Below are 13,672 nucleotides of genomic sequence, written 5' to 3'. Positions count from 1 at the left end.
TTTACAACTGTCCAGTCCCCAAGGCAGCAAAGCAGCCCCAAACCATGATGTTCCTTTCATCATGCCTCACAAATGGGATGAGGTTTTGGTGTTGGTGTGCATTCTGCCAGAAAGTTAAACTTTTTAGAAACATAGAAAAACATATAGCACTATACAGGCCTTTCAGCCCACAAAGCTGTGCCGAACATGTCCCTTTCTTAGAACTACCTAGGCTTTACCCATAGCCCTCTATTTTTCTAAGCTCCATGTAGCCATCCAGGGGTCTCTTGAAAGACCCGTTTCCGCCTCCACCACCGCCGCCGGCAGCCCATTCCATGCACTCACCAAACTCTTTGTGTAAAAAAGTTACCTCTGACATCTCCTCTGTACCTACAAACTCCTTACAGGCAGCGGTGGGAATTGAACCCAGGTCACTGATATCGTAAAACATTGTGCTAACCACTATACATTGCCTCATCTGTCCACAGAACATTGTCCCAGAAGTGTGGAGAACATCCAGGTGGTCTTTTGCAAACTTGAGATGTGCACTGGTGTCCTTCTATGAACACCATTCTTGTTAAGTGTTTTCCTTATATTGGACACATGAACAAAGACATTAGCAAGTTCCAGAGATTTCTGCAGGTCTTTTGCTGTTACCCTTTGGATCTTTTTTACCTCCTTCAGCCCGGCACATTGTGCACTTGGTATGATCTTTGTAGGACGCCCAATCCTAGGGAGAGTAGCAACAGTTCTGAATTTCCTCCATTTGTAGACAACCTCTCTTACTGTGGACTGATGAACACTTGCCTTTACAAATGTTTTTGCAGCTTTTTCCAGCTTCATGCATCTCTACAACTCTTTGCCTAAGGTCCTATGAAAGTTGTTCTGATTGAGGCATGATGCACATAAACAACTCTTCCTTGAGAAGAGCAGGCTCTGTCAGTAACCTGACTTGGTCATTTTTATAGGGCAGGGCTCCTCTACAACCCACACCTCCAATCTCATCTCAATGATTGGATCACCTGACTCCAAAGAGCTTTTGTAGAAAGCATTACCCCAGGAGGTTCACGTACTTTTCTGAACCTAGACTGTGATTGTTTCAATAGTGCACTCAATATTGAAGTACAACTGTGTTATTAATTTAGGCAGGCTGTGTTATTATTGTGACTTAGATGAAGATCAAACCACATCTTATGATTAATTAATGCAGAAAACCAGGTAATTGCAAAGGGTTCACAAACTTTTTTTTACAACTGTATATTACACCTACCACAATGGTCACAAGAGTATTTTATAACCATGACATTCAGAAGCAAAGTTCAATGAACAATTTAATAAACAGACAACTACTGCTTGATAAGGGGTTATGAAATTAAAATAAAAAGGCCCTGCTCTAATTATTATTTGTATCTATGCAAATAGAAACAGGAAACTGGTTTAGCATCCATCAGTTCTGGATTGCCAGGCTAGATCAGAAAAGGGTTCAAATCAATGAAATGCTGATTAAGAGGGATGCAACCACAAAACTAAGAACAGAACAAAAGAAAGCAGTAAATGCTACACATATTAAGTATGCTGGTGGCAAGGAACTTTCTAATGAGAGGCTTGGTAATCAGTACTACAACACTATGATCATTAACACAGGAGTTTATTATGCCATTATAATTTCATTTACATAGAATGATAAAAACCTCAGAAGAAGCATAAAGAGATGCCAAAACAAAAGTAGGTAAGATATAGGGTTTCTCACAGGGTTTGAATAGAATGGATGAAAAGTGAACAAATTCCTGAAAGCATTATCATACAAATAAGGAATGTTAGGGCAAGAGACACACAAGACGTTACAGAATAAATCAAGAGAATAAGCATTTTGGATCTGCGTAACTAGAAGATCAAATCAAATAAAGAATAATAAATAAATAAAATAAAGTAAGCTTGAGAATGAGAGAGGAGAAGTCCTTGAAAGTTAGTCCATATGTTATGGGAATGGGGTGAGTGAAGTTAGACCTTCTGGTTCAAGAGCCTGATGGCTGAGAGGTAATAACTGTTCCTGAACTTGGTGGTGTGGGTCCTGAGGGTCCCGCATCTTCTTTCTGATGGCAGCAGTGAGAAGAAAGCATGGCCTGGGTGTTGGGGGTCCTTGATGATGGATGCCACTTTCCTGCAACAGTGCTCTGTGTAGATGTGCTCAATGCTGGGACAGGCATTACCTCTGATGGACTGGGCTATATCCACTACTTTTTATAGGATTTTCTACTCAATATTACTGGGTGTTTCCATACCAGGATATGATGTAACCAGCCAATAAACTTTCCACCACATATCTACAGAAGTTTGTCAACATTTTAGATGTCATGCTGAATCATCGCAAACTCCTAAGGAAGTAAAGGCGCTGCCGTGCTTTCTACGCAACAGCACTTACAAGTTATGCCCAGGACAGATCCTCTAACACGTAAACAGCATTAATTTAATGTTGCTGACCCTCACTACCTCTCACCGCTGATGAGCGCTGGCTAGTGGACCTTTGGTTACCTCCTCCTGGTCAATAATCAGCTCCTTGGTCTTGCTGCTATTGAGTGCAAGATTGTTGTTGTGGCACCATTCAGTTAGATTTTCAATCTTCCTCTTATGTGCTCACTGATCACCACCTTTGATTTGGCCAACAACAGTGGTGTTATCGGCAAACTTACATATGGCAATGGAGCTGTGCTTAGCCTCACAATCCTAAGTATAAAGCGTATGTTGAGAGGAGGATAGCATTGAATGCTGAGCTGTAGTCAATGAGGAGCATCCTGATGTATGGATCTTCACTGTCCAGATGTTCCAGGATTGAGTGAAGAGCCATTGAAGTGGCATCTGCTGTTGACTTGTGACATTATGCAATTTGGAATGGATCGAAATGGCTTCTCAGACAAGAATTGACATGTTTCATTACCAACCTCTCAAAGCACTTCATGGGAAGTACAGTACTGTTCAAAAGTTAAATATAAATATATATCCCAAGACTTTTGCACAGTACTGTAGCAATTTTATGTATTACACTGTAGTGCTGCTACAAAGAAAAACAAATTTAATGACATATGAATAATAAACCTAATTCAGGTATGGGTCTCTATTGTGTGGACTGACAGTGGGAAGGGAGCGGAGGGTGGGGGGAAAGCATGGTTGGGGGAAAAAAGAGGAAGAGGGGAGGCAGCAGGAAGCACCAGAGAGATACCGTATAATGATCAATAAACCAAATTGTTTGGAAACAAATGACCTTGCCTAGTGTCTCAGGGCTGCGTATGTCTGCTCCCACACCACCTCCACTCGACACCTTCTCTGCTGCCTGACCCACACCTCCCATGGTACTTCATCCTCACCATTCCCAACATCCTTTGCTCCTGTCAGATTTACAAACTTGCGCTCCACTCCATGTTGACAAATAAAGTACTGCACAAAAACCTTAAGCTTCCCAGCTCTATATACGTGTCGAAGACTCTTGTACAGTACTGTCAGTGCTACCGGATGATAGTCATTGACGCAGGTCACCACATTCTTCTTAGGCACTGGTATAATTGAAGTCTGCTTAAAGCAGGTGGGTACCTCAGACTGCTGAACCAAGAGGTTAAAGATATCAGTGAACACTCCAGTCAGTTGACCAGCACAGGTCTTCAGTACTCAGCCAGGTATCCTGACTGAGCCGAATGATTTTGCGGGTTCACCCTCCTGAAGGATACACTCCCATTGGCCTCAGAAACTGAAATCAAGGGCTCTGGGAGTTCGTGAAGATCCTTCCATGTTTCGATAGTCAAAGCCAGTACAACAGACATTGAGCTCAGCAGGGTGTGAAGCCTTGCTGCCACCTACATTGCCTGCTTCACTTTGCAGGATGTGATAGCCTGTTATAGCTGTCCAGCATCCTTCAGCGATTCAAGTTTGGTCCGGAATTGCCACTTCACAGGTGAGATGGCTTTCTGGAGATCACTACTGAACCTTGTGTATTTAACTTGGTCACAAGACTTGAATGCCACTGACCTGGCCCTCAGCAAATTGCGGAACCCGAGCTGCTGGTTAGGGAAGACTGAATGATTTTGTGGGGACACACTTGTCTGTGACTAGCAACACACATCAAAGTTGCTGGTGAACGCAGCAGGCCAGGCAGCATCTCTAGGAAGAAGTGCAGTCGACGTTTCACTCTTCCTTCAGTTAGTCCTGACGAAGGGTCTCGGCCTGAAACGTCGACTGCACCTCTTCCTAGAGATGCTGCCTGGCCTGCTGCGTTCACCAGCAACTTTGATGTGTGTTGCTTGAATTTCCAGCATCTGCAGAATTCCTGTTGTTTGCTTGTCTATGACTATTTTTGTTTATAAAGTCTGTGACAACAATGATGTATTCATTCAGATTCCCTAATGATTCCTTGAATACTGACAGGTCTAACGACTCACAGCAATCCTGTAGCCGCTCTTCAGCCTCCTGCAACCACCTGTGTGCTTATCTTTGAAACTTTGTTCTTTAGCGTCTGCCTGAATGCAGGTAGGACAGCTAAGTGACCTAGGCATGGAATGACAGACATTCCTAAGTGTAGTGGTCAAGTGTGTAGGGATCCCTGGTGCTGCAGATATGATAACTGGACAGATTTCTTCAAACAAGCCTGATTGAAGTTTCCGACAATGATTTGAGAGGGGTCGGGGTAGGCTGTTTGTTTGCCAATCATGGTACTCAATACATCAAGCGCTTATACATCTGCCTTTGGCGGTATGAGAACTCTCTTGGTAGGTAGAACAGTCAGCACAATCATCAGCTGTTCCAGTCTGGGGAAACAAGAGTACGACAAGACTGCTGTGTCTGAGCACCAAGAGTTTATCATGAAACAGACCCCCCACCTTTTCCCTTCTCCAAATCAGCAGTCCAGTCCATCTGGTGTATCGAGAAGCCCTCGTGTCTTACCAATGTAACTGGCATGCCCAAAGTGATCCATCTCTGACACAGCCACTCATTTCCCTCGGAAACAGCAATCTTATTTATTTAGTGATACAGCCCTTCTGGCTCCTCTAGCCACTCTGCCCCAGCAACCCCAATTAACCCAAACATAATCACAGGACAATTTACAACGACCGATTAACCTACCCGGTACGTCTTGGGACTGCATGAGGAAATTGGAGCACCTGGGAAAACCCATACATTCCATGCGGAATACATACAGAAACTCCTTGCAGAACAGCACCAGAATTGAACTCTATGCTCCAGGACAGCTTGAGCTGTAACAGCGTCACGCTAAATGCAATGCTACCATGCTGCCCTTGTTAACCAGCAACTGTACATTTGCTAACAAGATGCTGGGAAGTTTCATTCCCCAGTGTTTCAGACTAGCTTGGAGTCCTGCCCTTCTCCCTCTTTTGGCCACAGCAATGTAGCTTCAAGCTTAAAGGCGCTGTACCTGCATGCCTGGGAGTCAAGTCCGCCAAGTCCTTCAGCAGATCATGAAATCGCTAGTTCATTAAGATGGTTCAAAGATATGTTACTTAAAGGGAACATAAAGGTTCTGACGAAGGGTCTCGGCCTGAAACGTCGACTGCACTTCTTCCTACAGATGCTGCTTGGCCTGCTGCGTTCACGAGCAACTTTGATGTGTGTTGCTTGAATTTCCAGCATCTGCAGAATTCCTGTTGTTTACTTAAAGGGAAATTACAGACTACAGATTGCATTGAGAGTAATTCAGAAGTATACACAGAAGTTTTGGAAGCAGCCCATTAACACATCACTGTAGTTCACCAGTACCATCTTGAACAAAAGATGATTCAACTAAAATATCAAGTAATAAAACTGGTAAATGAAGAGTTAGAAGAAAACTGCAGTTGGGTGTCATTGGTGTGCAAATGAAAGCTAGTATTTGGATTATAAACTGGATAAAGGATAGACCACAGTGCTCAAACAGTGGACAGGTGCATTCCTACAAGTACAACTGCTATAGATATTAGAACTACGACCAAAACACACGAGCAGAACTTGATAAAGACAGCCCCAGAGAGATGAGCAATGAACAAAAGGAATTTGTAGTCCTGTGTGGAAAAAGTGGAGTTAGTAGCAGTAAGAGGCCAGTTTTCACAGATCTACATCTTCCATCACTACTGCTTCAGTTATTAAAACAAAGTGATTAATGAAGACGACATAGCATTTTTGTCACTACCTAGTAAACATGCTTCCAGTATTGTTTGGTTAGGAGTGTTGGAAAAAGGATGGGCAAAGGTATTATACAGTTAGACAAAAGACGGAATTAGAGTTCCAGTTTGTCAAAAGAAAAAGGTCCCGTAATAGCTGTATGACAAGAAACTAAGTTAACGTTTCAGGTTAATGAACTTCTATGGGTACTGATAAAAGTTAGATAACTCAAAGAGTATAAAGAAAAAGTACAATGCTGAAACTGTGAGATAAGGACTTTGCAGACCCTTTGAAATCTGGAATAGAATACTCAAAATATTCAGCAGTTGAAGTGTTGTCTAGAGAAAAAGAACTTGTTAAAGGTAACAGACTGAAGATCTTTCACCAAAACTGGCCCATTTTGATAACAATTGCATATGGCCAAATTGCAAGTCCTGACATCTGTACACTGTCCAAGTCGAAGAAACGCTGATCCACAAGCTTAGTTTGGGCTTCATCAGAATAAACAAGAAGCCAAAGTGCTCAGTACAGCATGAAGAATTAAAATGACAGGAACCAGGAAGCTTAGAATCACCCAAGGACTGAACAAAACAGGTTTCTCTAAAGCAGTCACCTAATCTTCATTTAGTTATCTCAATATTATATCACCAAATGCAGTATGCTAAAATTGTAAAAGGCAAATTGAACTACACACTCAAAATGCTGGAGGAACTTAGCAAGCCAGGCAGCATCTATGTAGGGAAATTTACAGTTGACATTTCATCAGTTCTGGAAAGGAACATAGCAGAAACAAGAAAAAAAATCTGCAGATGCTGGAAAACACACACACACATAGAAGAACTCAGCAGGCCAGGCAGCAACTACTGAAAAAGAGTTCAGTCGATGTTTCAAGCCAAGACCCTTCATCAGGATGGAACATGCCAGAAGCCCGAATTAAAAAAAAGTAGGTGCGGGGGGGAGCACAAACTGCTGGAAATAGGAAATTCCTGGTGAGAAGAAGCTGAACAAAAGGGAACAATGAGAGAAGTAAGCTGATAGATAGAAGAGGTAAAGGACAGGAGGAAGAATCCAATTGGAGAGGAAGTACACTTGGAAGGAATAAAAAAGGAAGGAGATGGGGAACTAGAGGGAGGTAAATTGAAATGTTGTTTCAGCTGGAAAGCATGTTTGGTGCCCCAGAAGGTAAAGATGCAAGAGGCAAAAGGGTAGGTGTTGAATCTTTAAAACACTTCTACTAACACTTCCGATAAAAAGTTATTAACAGTTTCTCTCTCTACAGATGCTAGATGACTAGCTGCATTTCCTTAGATTTTCTGATATCCAGCATCTTTTATTTTGCTTTCCGAATGTGATTTTTAAGCCAAAAATGTACCTATGTTTTGGATTGACAAGTTTCCAAAGTAATTATTTTCCAGTCAGAAGTTTTCAGTTTACAAACTTATTTAAGTACCCACATTGCCAACAGGGATATTTTTCCCTTTTCAATTTGAAATTAGGCATCAGATGTCAAGTTATTACTGAAATTTCTAAAGCTTTGAACAAAACTTCACACATGGTCTCTAACATTGCTTTTAAACTTGACTTTCCTCATACAGCATTTCATTATTTGCAACCTAGATTTTAAAACAAAATTGCCACAGCTTACCACTTTAATTATCCTCCAAAACAGTAAAGTTTTTCTACCAATTTACATAGTTCAGTTGATTTACAACTATGCTCAAAAGGATAGCTAAGGCACACAGTATTTCCTTTCATTAAATTCTCCAGATGGAAAGTTGTACCGGAACTTTAAAAGCTATGGTTATTTAACCACAACTAGAGACAACATCCAGTACTGGTCAACACAGCAAAAGAATAGCCCAACAATGGATGGAGAGGAGATTTCAGGAGTATGTTCCCAAGATTGCAGCATTTTAATTATGATGAAAACCTGTGTCTGAGCTGGGGATCGAACAAAGGCCAGGAGACGATTTAATCAAATGCTAAGTGTTGCAACATACAAAATTAGGAATCAACAGCTTGCATGCTTAAATAGTAGTTCTCTTAGGTTATATACAATATGGCCAAATTGTCTGTTTATTCATACGTTCAAAGAAATCCTGGGACAGACTTAACCTTTCTGTTATTACTTCAATTGAACTGCTAAAAATATGGGAAAGTACAAACAGATCACCAGGCAGTAAGTACATGAGGCAGTAGAGATACATAGTCACATAACACAGAAAGAGGCCCTTTTACTCACTGTCCAACTCAATCGTCAAAAATGCAATTACACCAATCATACTTTATTCCCTTTATTTCTCACTAATTTCCCCAGCTTTGGCAACTCACCTACACGATTTAACTACTGACGATTACGACTGGAATTTGGAAAGAAACACATGCAGTCAACAGAATAAGCAAACTCCACACAGACAGCACCAGAAGTCAAGATGGTGGAGTTATGAGAAATCAGCTGCACTACTGACAGCCCAGATAGTGCAATGGTTTCTATAATTCCTGAATAAACACAGCAGATACTTTTGTTTAAACTACTAATGCTGTACATTAGAGTTAAAAAAAATTAAGCATATTTGTAGCCTGCCAGTTAGTACTAAAAATCACTGAAATATTCTATACTCAATTTCAACGAACAAATTGGTTATGGATATGACATGATTCTGTATGCATCCCATTCACAAGTAATAACAACTAAAAATAAAACTTACTGCAAATACCAGTAAGAGCTGTGATATTTAAATTTTATTGGTAGATCAGCCTCAACACCAGTAATAAAAAAAAAGCAGGCTATAATATCCGATAGTTTTTTTTGGTGCTCAAAACAGGTTCTGCTTCTAACAAAACTAGCAGTTTTAAAATCAACATTACACCATTATTTCCAAAATCTTGAGTTTCAGGCATGAAATTTAGGATGCTCAACGTTATTTGTACATGCTAACTGCAACCTTACAGACTTTTGTTTTCAAGTGTCATCCTCGAGTATTTACTCAAATTTAATCAGAACACAAGAACCTTGCATTAGCATGGAATCTAATGAGAATTAGGATCACAACTTAATATTTAGTCCTCTCTCCCCCCAAAAAAGATTTGAGAGTAAAGAATTTATCAAGACAAAGTAAGCAGACTCCAGAATGATTTAACAGAAGGGTTACTTCATCTGTATTTCCTTCTGATCCATCAACTTAAAATCTTCAGCAGCACAACACATGTTTGCTACAAAAAAAAACTCAAATGATTTATGATCAACGCTACTGAAAAAAGAAATTTAAGCTCAGACATTTTTATTGCATAAAACAGCAGAAATCAATACAACACATTTTTGAAATCCAGTTTTTAGATTTTACTCCCAATATGTTATTAGCATATGTTCGCGTAAAAAGGAGCCACACTATACATAGCTTAAAATGGAAATAAAAATGCAAGGCTAAGTTACACGACACAATTCCTTCAGCTGTTCTATCACCACATTGCATCAGTCCATTTCGCAGCCTAATAGGTATTACATTACGCACTGCTACATTTTCCTCAAAACTTTTGCATTGACTTTTTCCTTGGACTGTCTTTTTTTTTAGACGTAGAGCGGTTAGGTCATCGGTCACTACCTAAATTATGCTTGCTGGCGACATCTTTTGTATCAGGTTTAAAAGCTTATTTTTAGAATGAAAGTCAAAGTGCTTTTCCTTCTGCTGTACTTGAAAAGCACACACTTGAACCGAAGCGGGTAATCTTCAAAGAGAGAGGAAAAGCAAACCTGCAGCAATCCTCACGGCTTGGCCTCGGGGAGTTCGGTGCATGTTTAACATAACTTCACCCCGTTTTGCTTCAAGCTCTAGGCTCGAGGAGAAATTGATCAGCACAGTCAGGCCTCAAGCAACAAAAAGGCGACGGAATGGCGGAGGCCGGATAACACCGAGCTGGAAGCGGCGACCCGCGCTACTTGGGCCTCAGCAGGCCACAAACCCGGATCTAAGCCACGGCTGGGCCGCGGAGTCTTTCTGCGGTTTGTTAGGCCTTTTTTTTAAAAAAAAACCTCCCCCGAGAATGAAAATACTCGCGAGCAGGCGCCAGCGCCGCGCAGCTAAAATACCAAATCAAATCCCCGGGCTCGGGCCGATGTGCCCTGCGTGGGAGGCGGCTCCACAAACCTGCGACATTAATCAGAAAGGGTCCGGGCGAAGCGAGGCGCCTGGAGCCGGACCGCGGGCGGGTGAGACGCCGTCGGGGAAGCAGGCGGCGCGGCGCGGCGCGGCGCGAAGCCAAGCCCAGGCGCGAGGTGAAGCCTCCGCCCGCCCCGTGCCCGGGCGGTTCGAGCCGGCTCCCCGGCGGCCTCGCGCTCATTCCTCCCCCCCAACCTCCCGGAGACCCCGCCGTTTCGAAAGCAGGTCCGAGTCGCCAGAGGTAAGAACTCCCCCATCTTCACAGGCGTTCAACACCTCTCCGTCCTCCACTCCACTCCATAAAGTACATAAAGATTCGAACTGCAACAGTTCCAGCTTAAACATGCACTTAAAAATAAACTACGGCTAGCATGGAAATCTTACCCTTCAATCTCGCATTCATTCATTCACTGACTCACTCCAGGGCATCGGAATTTGTGAAAACAGTTGGGGGCGCTTTTACTTATATATTTATTATTTTATATATTGTAACCTTTTTTGAGGAGTTTTTTAATTGAGTGGCCAAGAGGTGATCTCATTGGTGAAGTGACAGCCATCAACTTCCCTTTTCCTGCAATCCTCTTCCTTCTTTTATTTCGCTATGTTCGCTAGCTCAACAACAACTCGCTTGGCAGGAAATCCCGCCTCTACGCTGCAAATTCATTGGGTACTGTACTCACAACGCCCGTAATTTCAGCAAGCAATACAAACCAAGCGTTTGTGCAGAAAATAAGTTTTATATTTAAAAATAAACGTGCCAAAATATCAATGTTCTATTCCCTCCCTCTTAACTGCATTTTCTTCTTGCACCCATTTCTCATGCCTATTTTTATTTCTATCTCCGAAAGAATAACGAATTAAATAGATTTATCAGTAGGTCACATGGTGGTTATGTGCACTATAGTTATGTGCATTGAGGATTAAGGGATGTTTGCAGACATGGAGGGAAGCTGTCCTAATCAGCGGAGAAACACTGTGAATGAACCTTCTCCGTTATGTCAAAACATGAGTTGAAGCTACTCTATGTTCAACCTGGGGTGCTGATCTTCCAGAATTGGTCTGGTTTCAGTGGTAATCTCCAGAACGCTGACGAACTATTACAGAGAGCATTCACAGAAGCTCTGAAAAACGTTCTTTGGGTTTATTTCTGGGAATGCTTTAATTTATTGGCTATAAAATAATGTATATGTTTTGCAAAGCTTTCTGGAAGAGTTACAGATGTTATAGAATGAAGATGCATAGAAGCAATTGGTAGAACTCAGCCATAACTTAAATAAATGATGGAGCAGTTTCAAGTGGCTGAATAGCCTAAACCTGTCACAACAATCTTCCTAGAAAAAAGTGTTCATGAATATTCTATTCATTTCAATACTGGATGGGAAGATATCCAGTTACAATGATAAATCTATCAATCAATCAAGGACAGGAGTAACATATATGAAATTGGAATAAACTGCAGGACATTTTTCAACTAAAAATGACAATTATGAAATTGGTTATTGATCCAATTTTCACAATATTCTTCAAGATTAGTAGGATATTTATGCAAATTTTAAAGAGTAGACATATATAGAGATAAATCCACGATAATTCAAGGGTGGTGGAAGCAAATTCAATAGCTTTCAAAGGAGGATTGAATCTTTAGTAAGAAGAGAAACAACATGGCCATGGGTCAAATAGACAGCGCGGTTGGAGAGTGACGTGGGCTGAACAGCTCTCTAATTAATGAGTAGTATAAAGAATAGACAATGAAATACTCTGGTGTGAAGCATGTAACAACAATTTACATATGTTGGATTCTAGTGTTTTAATCCAAGATTCTTTCAGAAGTCAATAAAGAGCTACAAAACTTGTTGCTTCATGATCGTTTTATTAAAACTTGGTAGAAAGGGAAGTTGAACAGAACAGTGATAGAGGTCTACTACATAGAAACATAGAAAATTGGTACAGGAATAGGCCATTCGGCCCTTTGAGCCTGCACCGCCATTCAGTATGATCATGGCTGATCATCCAACTCAGAACCCTGTACTAGCTTTCCCTCCATACCCCCTGATCCCTTTAGCCACAAGGGCCATATCTAACTCCCTCTTAAATATAGCCAATGAACTGGCCTCAACTGTTTCCTGTGGCAGAGAATTCCACAGACTCACCACTCTCTGTGTGAAGAAGTTTTTCCTAATCTCGGTCCTAAAAGGTTTCCCCTTTATCCTCAAACTGTGACCCCTCATTCTGGACTTCCCCAACATCGGGAGCAATCTTCTTGCATCTAGCCTGTCCAATCCCTTTAGGATTTTATATGTTTCAATAAGATCCCCCCTCAATCTTCTAAATTCCAACGGGTATAAGCCTAGTCAATCCAGTCTTTCATCATATGAAAGTCCTGCCATCCCAGGAATCAATCCGGTGAACCTTCTTTGTACTCCCTCTATGGCAAGGATGTCTTTCCTCAGATTAGGGGATGAAAACTGCACACAATACTCCAGGTGTGGTCTCACCAAGGCCTTGTACAACTGCAGTAGTACCTCCCTGCTCCTGTACTCGAATCCTCTCGCTATGAATGCCAGCATACCATTTGCCTTTTTCACCGCCTGCTGTACCTGCATGCCCACTTTCAATGACTGGTGTATAATGACACCCAGGTCTCGTTACACCTCCCCTTTTCCTAATCAGCCACCATTCAGATAATAATCTGTTTTCCTGTTTTTGCCACCAAAGTGGATAACCTCACATTTATCCACATTAAATTGCATCTGCCATGAATTTGCCCACTCACCTAACCTATCCAAGTCATCCTGCATCCTCTTAGCATCCTCCTCACAGCTAACACTGCCGCCCAGCTTCGTGTCATCCGCAAACTTGGAGATGCTGCATTTAATTCCCTCGTCTAAATCATTAATATATATTGTGAACAACTGGGGTCCCAGCACTGAGCCTTGCGGTACCCCACTTGTCACTGCATGCCATTCTGAAAAGGTCCCGTTTATTCCCACTCTTTGCTTCCTGTCTGCCAACGAATTCTCTATCCACATCAATACCACACTTATCTCCCATGTGGGACCTTGTCAAAAGCCTTTTGAAAATCCAAATATATCACATCCACTGGTTCTCCCCTATCCACTCTACTAGTTACATCCTCAAAAAATTCTATGATATTTGTCAGACATGATTTTCCTTTCACAAATCCATGCTGACTTTGTCCGATGATTTCACCGCTTTCCAAATGTGCTGTTATCACATCTTTGATAACTGACTCTAGCATTTTCCCCACCACCGATGTCAGGCTAACCGGTCTATAATTCCTCGGATTCTCTCTCCCTCCTTTTTTAAAAAGTGGGGTTACATTAGCCACCCTCCAACCCTCAGGAACTAGTCCAGAATCTAACGAGTTTTTAAAA

General features: G+C 41.7%; 1 protein-coding gene across 4 annotated transcripts in view; it reads right to left on the bottom strand.

The window, feature by feature from the left end:
• Window positions 1-10,845, bottom strand: part of smarca2 (SWI/SNF related, matrix associated, actin dependent regulator of chromatin, subfamily a, member 2) — a 130,514-nt gene extending 119,669 nt beyond the window's left edge. For 2 of the 4 annotated variants that reach the window (XM_063068972.1, XM_063068975.1), the window contains exon 1: window positions 10,662-10,845. The gene's annotated coding sequence lies outside the window, so the exon portion shown is untranslated. The other 2 variants (XM_063068974.1, XM_063068973.1) reach the window with 2 other exon arrangements.
• Window positions 10,846-13,672: the final 2,827 nt, after the last annotated feature.

This window comes from Mobula hypostoma, chromosome 16, assembly GCF_963921235.1.
Source record: "Mobula hypostoma chromosome 16, sMobHyp1.1, whole genome shotgun sequence".
NCBI classification, from domain to species: Eukaryota; Metazoa; Chordata; class Chondrichthyes; order Myliobatiformes; family Myliobatidae; genus Mobula; species Mobula hypostoma.
The sequence above is the reverse complement of the archived record's forward strand: the minus strand, read 5'-3'. Positions and strand labels throughout refer to the sequence as shown.